This window comes from Rhinolophus ferrumequinum, chromosome 2, assembly GCF_004115265.2.
Source record: "Rhinolophus ferrumequinum isolate MPI-CBG mRhiFer1 chromosome 2, mRhiFer1_v1.p, whole genome shotgun sequence".
In the NCBI taxonomy this organism is placed as follows: domain Eukaryota; kingdom Metazoa; phylum Chordata; class Mammalia; order Chiroptera; family Rhinolophidae; genus Rhinolophus; species Rhinolophus ferrumequinum.
In genome coordinates this window covers 106,990,313-106,999,688 of record NC_046285.1, presented here as the reverse complement: position 1 = coordinate 106,999,688, position 9,376 = coordinate 106,990,313, and the positions used below count along the sequence as shown (strand labels likewise).

At 55.6% G+C, this 9,376-nt stretch overlaps 1 long non-coding RNA gene across 1 annotated transcript; it reads left to right on the top strand.

The window, feature by feature from the left end:
• The first annotated feature begins 409 nt into the window (after positions 1–409).
• LOC117031983 (uncharacterized) lies at positions 410–8,677 on the top strand. Its single transcript, XR_004424662.1, has 3 exons — positions 410–1,191; positions 1,422–1,829; positions 5,904–8,677. It is a non-coding gene; the product is annotated as an uncharacterized LOC117031983 (long non-coding RNA).
• Positions 8,678–9,376: the final 699 nt, after the last annotated feature.

Sequence of the window (9,376 nt, the reverse complement as noted above, 5' to 3'; positions counted from 1 at the left end):
GGAGGCCACGGCCCCTGCAAAGAGAGCTTGTTCCTCACAGATCCCAGGAGGAAGGGGCCAGCTCGTAGAGCCTCATCAGGAAGTACGTGGCCCCGCGGTAATTAGGACGGGCCGTGGCCTGGACGGTGGGCCTGTGGGCTCTGGGTGTGCGGGCTTGCGTGTGGGAGGTAGCTCACGGGCTGAGTCTTTTACCGTCTTTAGGAATAGGCCAGTCCTGGGAGGGCCCGTCCCGCCAGGGTCAACAGGCCACAGATGTCAAAGCATGAGGTACAGAGCAGAGCGTGTGCTTATCACACACAGTGAGCGCTGGGAGCAGGAGCTGGGAGTGGCCAGAGGGCAGAGTCCAGGCCTGGAGGCCTTGGGCTTGTGCAGCCCAGCTCAGGACGGCCACGCTGAAAAGGACATTTGGTGCCAAACCCAGGCCTGGTTTGGCCTCAGTCGTTTTTCAGATCTGCTGGGAAAACAGCACAGAAGGATGGGGTAGCCTGAATTCCTTCTACCGGATCCGAGGGACTTTGCTGACAAGTCAGAGCCAGCCCCTGGGTTCACACATCACTCTGCACTTGGAAAGAACTTTCTGGAAATGCAATTCCTCCTCTCAGTCTTGCCCACAGCCCTGTAGGGTGGGACTTGGGTGCTCTCCCCTGTTCTGTGCAGAAGGAGCCAGTCTTGGGGGCGGAGGGCAGAGACGTCCGCAGGAAGCTGGGAGCCCTTCCATGTCCCGCCTCAGGGCTGGGGAGAGTGTGGGCCCCTTCCCCTCTGGCCCCTGCCTGGCCACTGCCTGGTCACCACAGGTCCCAGCGCATTGGCAAGGCCGTCCTAGCTCTTGTCTTCTGTTGACACGCAGGCTCATTCACGTTGATTTTTTTGAAAGTCGTTACAGAGAGAAGAGCTTTCAAAATAGAGACACAGATGTCCTGTTGCAAGAGCCTGGAGCCTTGGGGCTTTGCCTGGGCCTGGACATCCCCAGGGGTGGCTTCCCCTGGCACAGCAGCTGGCATCCAGTGGAGATGCTGGTGAAAGAAGCCAGAAATGACTGACAGATGCCACGTCAGTGCTCTGTGAGCCCCTGGTGTGGCCTGGCCCATTTGGGGCTTCGAGGACACCAATGTCAGAATGGAGTTTCCTTTTTCAGAGGGAAGGTCTGGGTAGACGGGGATGAGACAGGAGCCTGAGAGCGGCTGCTGGTCGGTAAGAGGCTGCACTGTTTACTTTTAGTTTTGAGGTGAAGAAAAGCACGTGGGCCCTTGTCCGTGCCATTTGGGCCGCGGGACACAGTTCTGCAGTGGTGTGAGAGCAGGCCTGTCAAAGAAGATGGAGCTCGTTCCCCCTGCGGACTGCAGGGCCGGGGTGTGGGCTCCCCGCTCCTCTTGGGGTTCCAGCCTGCCCCCTGAGTCAGTGGTACCTCCTCTCCCTGCCAGGAACCTGGATGACAGTGACACACCCACCTGCTCGTGGGGATGCCCACCGTCTGTACATGCTGCTTGAGACAAAATCCACCAGCAGGCCGTCAGGACGGCGGCTTCCATACATGGTTAGACCTGAGATGATGAGGACAGAGGAGCTGGGACCCCAGCATTTATTCCTCGAGGGTCCTCTTCCTGTACTCGCTGGCGCCTCAGCCCCAAAGAGAAATGTGGAGTCTTCCCCCTTCACTAAAAACAAGATGCAACACGACTTCAAGCTGACGGAAGAGGGAATTCCCAGCAGCTGTCCTATGGAAGCCCCCCTGTCGTCCATGTCGCCATGGGCTGTGTCCCTCGGAAGCCCTGACCGCCCCACCCCAGTCCTCAGAATGTGAGTGGGTTTGGAGATGGGCCTTTACAGAGGTGAGTACGGTTAAATGAGGCCATTAGAGCAGGCTGTGCTCCACTAGGACTGGTGTCCTTGTCAGAGGAGGTCAGGACACAGACACACAGAGGGACAACCACGTGAGGGCACAGGGAGCAGGTGGCGTCCACACCCAGCCCCTCCCGTCCCGCAGGCACCTAGCTGGGGGCGGGACCCCATCTGCCGTGACTGGTGTCGGGAAAGCCGCATTTAAAAGAGTGTTTATTGATCAGGCCAGATTTGAAGGAATCCTTTGGGAACCATTGTGCAAAGAAGATCAGTCCTCAGGAACTTGCATTTTATTTAAATTCGGATTTTAATATATCAGGTTTCCTGAAGCTGCAGGATGGTCACACTGGGGGAGCTGCAGGCGTGGCTGGTGGGACTTCCTGGGGTCACTGCATGGACACCCTGGTGTGGTCCCCTCAAGGCCAGGGCTGTGGCTGGTAGGAGCTTTTCAGCTGCATCAGGTCAAGTCCTAATAGGACCCCCAGTCCGCTCTCTGATTAAATCAGCCATTTGTTGTGGCTGAAGTTATTTCCAACGTGATCTAAGTAAGGTGGGGGTTCATGGCTCAGCTCTGAGAGGAGGGGAGCAAACACTGGGCGACGTCACAGGGTGACTGGAGCCTGTGCTGTGACGCAGCTGGGATCCAATGACAAGTCTGAGGACAAAGGGCTCACTGTGCCTCTAGAAGTCCCCTCTCTCCCCGTCCTCTCCCTCCCCACCCTGAACTCTGAGCACTGTTTCTTCACGCCGCTGAGCCAACCACGTGAACTAGCAGTGTCTTCATTCTTCACATGGTCGCCCATCCCAGGCTCCAAATGCACTAGAATTGGAAGGAAAAGAAACGGCCTGGGTGTCCACCCCGGGGGGCTCCTGTGGTGCTCAGAGCTGTCACCTGGGTCAAACCAAGTTTGGGTGACCCAAAGGGCGAGGGCTTGGGTGAGGGGAGTCTATTTGGAGGTGATCTCAGGAAGCCCACTCGGGCGGGAAGGGAAGATGCTTTGGTGACTGTTGGCTGCCAGGGGCATCGAGGTCGCTGGGAGGCGTGAGGGCACCCGCTGCACAACGCCCACGGGGCAAGGAGGCCGAGGACTTACCCGCCACGTCCCGGCCCTGTTGGTCGCACTTTGCTCTCGGGGTGTCAGACAGTCCCTGAGAATCCCCCGGGCAGGGGCCGAGGCAGGGGCCAAAGAAAATGACTTCATTGTGCCCCAAAGGCCTGTGTGTGAACCCGTTGTCTGCGATCGCTGTGGCCTGCCCATCACCGGACACACAGTCTATGACTCAGGTTCAAGGCTGGCATTCAGGAGGGCGTGGCCAGTGCCTCCAGAACTGGGACAAGGGCAGTGACCCGCCGTCCTGTGTGAAATGAGCATGGACCCAATGACCCCGGCAGAAGTGGCTGGGCCCCAGCTCCTGCAGGAACCTGAGTGGTGTCAGGTCACAGCGGGGGGTTTGGGAGGACACAACCGGGGTTCTGAGGGCAGGTTGTCGGGGGGAGGGCTGGTCACCTGCTGGGAACCTGGTCCTCAGCCTCAGTGGCTACCCTGCAGATGAGTGTCCCCACAAGGACATGGCCCTGCTGTTCTCCCAGGACACTGGTCAGTTTAGAAGAAAGCGGCGTTTGCTACACAGGTCTGTCTGTGCTGCAGTTACCTTGGTTGGGCCTGGGATGGGTCAGGTTGAGGGTCTTTTTCAGGCCCCTTCAGAGCCCCCTGTGGGGAGAGGCCTGGGCAGGAAGCCTGGCCCCGTGGGCCCCTACTGTCTCCTCTGACTGTCTCCTTGCTGGCTCTCGCTCGGCCTCAGACCCCATTTCTTCTCCCACCTCCAGCCTGGGCCCCTCAGACCCACGCCCTGGGCTCGGCCTTCCTGTTACGGCAGCCCAGAGCCTCCCTGGGCGCTCACATCCCTCAGCTGACAGGCGGGGGTGTCTTTGGGCCTGGGTGTGGCCACTGTTGTCCTCACTGGCCTTTCCTGCAAGGTGGAGACCCTACCCTGCCCCAGCCCCAACCCCAGCCCGCTTCCAGCAGCCAGGGGACTGTGCCGTCGGGTGGGCGGGCGAGCAGCCAGCTGGTGGCTGTTAAGCTGGCTGACCTGGTCCTAATGAGCCTCAGGACCACGGTCTTCCTGGCAGGAAGCACGGCCAGCAGGCCCGAGAGGCAGCCTCCTGTGCAAATTGCCTCAGGCGTGTTTACCCGGGTTAGGCCAGTGTCTGCTGGCACCACTTCTGTCACGCCGGCCATGAGGCCTGTGGTGATGCCAGGTGGCTGGGAAGGGAAGTGGGAAATGGTGCCGGGCGGGGCGCAGCGGGGGCCGACAGGAGGGGGTGCAGAGGGAGCTGCGAGCACGCAGGTGAGGGGGTGTGTGTGCAGCTGCGTACGTGGGGATGCGTGTGACAGTGTGTGTTTGGGTCCATATCCACCCTGAAGGGCCTGCAAACAATTTTCTGATTTGTGGAGTTACGTCAAGTCTATAGAGAAAGAAAATTAAATCTGAATAAAATAAAATTACAGGAAGACAGGATCCCCAAATCAAACACAGGAACTCCCATTGCTGCTCTGTGACAGCTTGGCCCCCTTCCTCCCTGAGCGTGGAGGCCCCAGGACAAACCACAAGGTTGCAGGGAGCTGTCATATTCCCTGTCAATGCCAAGCCCCCCCAAGAAATTGGTGACCCGCAGCAGCCTTGGAGAGGCAGCAGGAGGTGTGTATGGGGTGGCAGCCCCTGTGTAAACCCTGCCCCAGCCCCATGGCCAGCAGCAGGGCGCTGCACAGAGCACTCTGGCCGGGCTGCCTCCCCAGGGTGGGGGAAGGGCACGTGGCTCTCTGCCTGACCCCTGAGCTGGGACATCCCTTCTCCTCCTGCACTTGGACTCAGACCAGGACGTAGAACGTGGTCACCCCTGGTTCTCAGGCCTTCACACTCAGACTGAAGTCACCACTGGCCCTCTGGGGTCTCCAGCTTACAGACGGCAGGCCTCAGGGCTTGTTAGCTCCCACAATCGTGTGGGTGGGTTCCTCACAACAGATCCACCTACTTACCGCCTATCACCTGTCCGTCTATGTGTCTGTCTGTCTGTCTATCATCTATCTATTCTCTCCGTCTGTCTACCTACCTACCTACCTACCTGTTGGTCCTATTGGTTCTATTTCTCTGGAGAACCCTGACGAATACAACGCCTACTTTTTTGGGTGCTCCCATCTGACATGACCCTCTCTCCATTGTTCGCGTTCTGTGCCCCCTGGCTCCCATGGTCCCTTCAAGTCACCTCTCATGTGCTTCTGTTAGCTCTGATGATACCTTCCTGGGCCGGGGCTGTGAAGGGGACAGAGTGGGACCCCTGTAGTGTAGCCAGAGCTGGCCTGCACCTTGAGGCGTGGCAGGGACCCTGCATGCTCTCCAGGTCACCTCCTCCAGATCAGGGGGTGGAGGCACGATCCAGACAGAACTTGGGCCACAGCTGCCCCTGTGACCGTCCCACACCCCTCACTGCTCTCCCTGCCTCAGGCCTGGCCCCAACGTGCTCCTTCCTGCCAGCTGTGCAGAAGAAACGTGTCCTCCCAGGCCCACAGCTGAGCGGCCCTCTTATCAGGAAGCTCCACGGTTCTATTACTCTGGGGACATCACTTGGAACCCTGATGGTGAAAGGGGACCTCAAAGAGTTATCAGGGACCCCCGCCCATAGAGTTTTAGAATCCACCCCTTGGAAAGGACAAGAGAGAAAGGAGGGGGAGGGAGAGGGCAGGCCAGGGGCGGGAAGGGTGGTGCCAGGAGCCGGACCTCGGGCCCCCCTGGTCCCAGGGCCCACCTGAGAACTCCTTCTAGGCAGGCGGTGACAGCCTCTGGGAGGGTCAGGCCACTGTCCTCTTCATCTTTCATCCTTAGCCCAGTCACAGGCAAATGAGTTCAAAGTTACACTCCTTTATCACAGGTGTTAAGATTGAGTGGGGACTTGAGACCTACTCCTGCAGGAGTAGCCTGCATTCTTCTCTTTTGTTGCACAACTGGAGACTTTGATAGGCGCAGCTATGCTTTTATTAGGTGCAGTAACAATTTCTTTGCTTTAGCATTTACCTGTGACGTCTGGACTAATGAAGATAAACTCTTAAATGCCAATTCAGTTACTGAAGTACCAGCCACAGGTTTCTTCCGCTTCTGCTCGATGGCTGGCTCCGTTCACACTCAGAGAACGTGGTCTGATGGAATCCCTGACAATGTTATCATGCAATGATACCATAGAGCAAGAGTGCCGTGGTAGTGACAGCCCAAAAGGCAGCATTTGGTGTCCAGGAAAAAACCCACAAAGACAAATGTAAGGAAAATATGTGTAATAAAGACATAAAGGACTAGTATCCTTTATATATAAAGAGTTCCCAGAGGAAATAAGAAGCGTTCACCCTACTGGGACATCAGGGACCATCTTCCCCTACAGCCTGGGAAGGGGCACGGCCCTGGGACACCTGGATCCCGAATCCTGGCCTCCGGACCTGGGAGAATACATTTCTGGTGTTTGAAGCCCTCCGTGTTTAGATGCTTTGTTACAACAGCCCCAGGAAACAAATACAGAGACTATTTCCACCTCTGCAATTAGCAAAAATACTTTCTAAATGAAAATGCTTACATGGTGGCCAGGTTTAAAGTCAGGAGTCACCTCGTAGCTTGGCAGCATGTACCCAAGGCTATAAGAGCATTTCTCTTCTTTAACGTGGTAATTTCGTTTTTAAGGTTTTATCCTAACAAAAATTTCATGTAAGAATGAAGATATTTGGAAAAGGTGCTCGTGATAACATTGCTTACGGTAATGTATAAAAACAACAAATGTCTAAGAATTGCAGAAAGGTTAAATAAGTGGAAATGTTAAATATATGTTTGACATAATGAAATAGTCGACATTTAAAATAATGTCTTTAAATCAAACATGACACGGAAATTCTCTTTATGTACATAGAAAAAACAGGATATAAAACTATTCATATTTGTAGCGTATAATCCAAATTTATTTTTAAAATACTTGTAACATATTTATATAACTAGAAAAATATACCGAAACAATAACAGTGGCGATATCTGGGTGGTAGAATTATAGATTATCTTAACTTTATTGTTTATTATTTCTTACGGATTCTTCATATATATCTTATAATGGTATATATTCAATTTTATGATCAGGTAAAAGTTTTAGAATTCCAAATTATTACTGTGTTGACTTTTGATTGAAATAATGTGGGAGTAACAATCTTTGAAAAATCCAAGATGTAATAATGATACCCAATAGAGACCACAATATTTACTGCGGGTGAAGTAGTAAAACGACTTAAATTCGGTAACAAAGACCCAAGTACAGGATGGGTGTTTCTCCTGAAACAACGAGGAAGAAAGCAAACACGTGACTACTTCCCAAAACCCTCCAGGGCTTGGCCAAGCCAGAGAACCTGTCTCAATCCAAGTTTTAACACAAAGTGATTTTTTTTGGTTGGGGGACCCCTCGTGCTCTACCCTTTTCATTGTTGTCTTTCTTCTTCCCCCCATTTATCCCCTAATCTGTGAGTGTTGGAGTCGGGAGGGACAAAGACCCAGAGAGGAGTGCCTGGACCCCCCAGGGTGGCCTGACCTGCTCTAGGTCACCCAATTGGAACAAGGCTGAGATTTGCCCCCCAACTCCCCAGCTCATGCTGTGACCAAGTGTCCCTGTCTGAAGGAGCAGTCCCACCTCATTGTCCAAGGATAGAAGTGTCACCTAGCCAGGCCTCCCACATCTCCTCCCGGAGTTATGTGACAAGCTGACCACATCTCCCTGCCCCTGCAAACTTGTGTGGAAAGCCCCTCAAGTTCTCCGTACTCTGTGCATTTAGGATCAGGCCTAGCTGAGGGGTGAGGCTCTGCTTGAATAATTCACTGTCCCCACCCAGCTCCCCTCTGGGCCACTGACAGGAAGGTGGGCACCACCTGGGGAGGGCAGGCTCGCCCCTGACCATGCGGGACTCTGGGCCAGCTGAGCACTGCTGGGTGTCCACCTTCGCTCTTGAGGCAATGGACACTGTCCCCAGTCTGCAGGCCATCCTGGCTGGGCTCCAGTTGCAGTGCTGGTCCCGGCAGTGCCAACTGCCTCCCCAGGATGTAGTCACCCTGGTCACCTTGCACAGGAGAGGGGCAGCTCCCTGAAAGACACCAGGTGGGCTGGGTGGGCCAGCATGTCTCAGGCCCGAGCTACTGGTTCTCAGCCCCAGGGCTTGAGGGCATGGTCCCCTTCAGGTCTCCCTCCCCCAGGAGTTCAACCTAGGGGCATCTGTGGGACTGCAGGGCTCCCAGTACCCTTTGGGGAGAGCTCCCCTCTGTGGGTGGGTGACTGCTGGGGTCACTGCCAGACCAACGGACCAAAGGATGGGGGTGGGACTGGAGCCCCTCCCACTCCACCTCAGGGGGACGCTCCCTTGACACCCATACCTACTCATCGTCACGTGACCTGAATGAACACTGCCCGTGAGGCTGACCAGTCAGGTTGACCAGTCAGGCTGGGCTCCCAGTGGGTTTGGCTGCTGCCTGGGCTGGGACCTCTGATGGTGAGGACAGGTTGTCCTGCCTTGGGCTCTGGCTCCTGGTCCGTCCTTGTCTGGCAGCCTGCGATCTGCCGCCCCCATGCCCTTCCACTGAAGAATATTCTACCTTCAGGTCCCCACAGCCACCAGCCAGTCCATGGGGTGCTCAAGGCCTGTAACCCCCAAAATGTTCATTTCCCTTTTTGTCAGTGGGGTCAGTCCTAGGGAGTCCCAAAGCAGGGACACAGCTCTGACCACAGCCAGAGCCAAGCACACGTGCGTAGGCACACCCATACACACACACATACACCACACACACACACACAGGCACACACTTGGCAACACACACACGGCAGCCCACACACACACACTACAGACACACACATGCACATAGGCAACACACACGGCAGCGCCCTCCCCCCCACAGGGACCCACACACATGCACATGGGCACACACACAGGCACACACACAGGCACACACACGCACACACACAGCAGCCCCCCCACGCACACACACGGGCACACAACACACACGCGCACGCACACACACACAGACACACACATGCACACACACGGGCACACACGGCAGCCCCCCCACATGCACACACACAGAGGCACCACCACACATGCACACACACGCACACACACATGCACACACAGGCACCCCCCCACACACACACGGGCACACACATACAGACATGCACACACACTCACACACATGCACACACACGGGCACCCACACCACCCACATTTCTGTTCCCTAACCAGTGTGAGTGCCGGCTCTCCTCTGAAAGAAGCATATTACCTGGGGTGGAGGGAAGGGCTTTGGGTTTACCTGTCCCATTTGACTTTTGCACGAGAACGTGACCATGAGGCACAGATGTAACTGACAATAGAAGTAAAAGACCATGTGTCAAAGCCCCAACTCCAAGCTGGCCGCCCCAGTGGTTGGTCTTTCTGCAGCTCTGTGGGTTCCAGCCCTCAGATTGGACATACCCACCGTG